Consider the following 1,409-nt stretch of genomic DNA (forward strand, 5'->3'; position numbering starts at 1 on the left):
TCATCATCATCATCATCATCATCAATGACCATATTCTATCCATTATGGGTCCGCTTTGCGATTCCTTCTCATTTGTTTTTTTTCCCTGCTGAAGTTCAACCTGTTGTAAAGTACAACTTGTTTAGTTAGCAATGTCGTGTTAAAGAATTAATTGTTGTTAGTTTTCTAGTTTGTATGTGGTATGATCTTGAATTCTTTTGGTTTTATTTAAGCACAAAAAGCTGAAAACTTTGGCTATTAAAGTGATAGAAGTACACTTGTTTGTTTGGTGTCCAATTTATTAAGTTTTTCACACCTGAAATATGGTCTCTAAGCGCATAGGGATTGTGCAAATTGAGGGCTCACTTGGGTGATCATTTTTATTTTTATTATCAATTTGGAAAAACATATTTGTTTGGTGTTGTTTTTAACTAATTTTTTTTTATTAAAAAAATCATGTTAATTTTAAAACTACTCAAAATAATTTTGATATGTATTGTCGCTATCACTGTCTACGTTGCTCTTGCCCAGTCGGTGACCCCCGTCACTGCCACATAAATAAACTTTGGATATTTTATAAAAGCAAAAACAACATATTTTTAAGACCCAATATGCTTTTTTCATATAAAAACCTAAACTAATTAAAATAAAGACAAAAATAAACATGATTTCAAATGACTTCTAATTTTCTTTTAAGTTTTACTAATAGGATCTTTTAGGATAATTGGGAGAGATATTTTGCCAAGGGAGAGTTGGTGTGCTAGTATGAAAAGAAAGTATGAAAAGTTAAAGGTGTTTTTCCTTACTGACCTACGTCTATTTTAGAGGCTTCATTATTATTCTTAATTCTTTTAGTTAGAACTACATATTTTGAGCTATCTTTGGTTAGCTAAATGGAGTGTGATAGAAATGAGAATGCTATGATATATTTGTTGAAACTAGGAATGATGGATTTAAAAATGATTAATGTTGAGGGGTAATAGAAATAACAACCATTGATGCTAAACAGTCTTTTGGTGGTTTTGACCTGACATGGTAGAGATTAGAAGATGCGCCAATAAAACAGATTAATGAAGGTAATGCCAAAGGATTAGAAAAAAAGAGATGTAGAGTTGATATGGGAAAAATAGTTTTATTACCCTATACTTTAGTAATTTTATTAAACAAAAATTTGTAGAGAAGGATGATTCATATTGATGACCCCGCATAGTTGGGATAAGCTTGATGATTTTGACGGTATTCCTAATTTTTCAGTATTCTAATGCGTTCAACAATTTATTATTCTCTTTGAAAAATTCATTAAATTAAATATGTGTTTTGGAATTGCATTCTTTGATTACCTTTTTTGATGTTGAGTGTACTAAGAAGGTGATTTCTGGCAATACAATAATTTTGGATTCCACAATTCCCTCCATCACTCCCCTCCTCCC

At 30.7% G+C, this 1,409-nt stretch overlaps 1 protein-coding gene across 1 annotated transcript in view; it reads left to right on the forward strand.

The window, feature by feature from the left end:
• LOC110026714 (protein DETOXIFICATION 45, chloroplastic-like) overlaps positions 1-1,409 on the forward strand; it is a gene marked incomplete at its 5' end in the record, with an annotated part of 20,104 nt that overhangs the window by 3,870 nt on the left and 14,825 nt on the right. The gene's annotated exons all lie outside the window — the stretch shown is intronic.

The sequence above is a fragment of the Phalaenopsis equestris genome, unplaced genomic scaffold (genome assembly GCF_001263595.1).
Source record: "Phalaenopsis equestris unplaced genomic scaffold, ASM126359v1 Scaffold000397, whole genome shotgun sequence".
NCBI classification, from domain to species: Eukaryota; Viridiplantae; Streptophyta; class Magnoliopsida; order Asparagales; family Orchidaceae; genus Phalaenopsis; species Phalaenopsis equestris.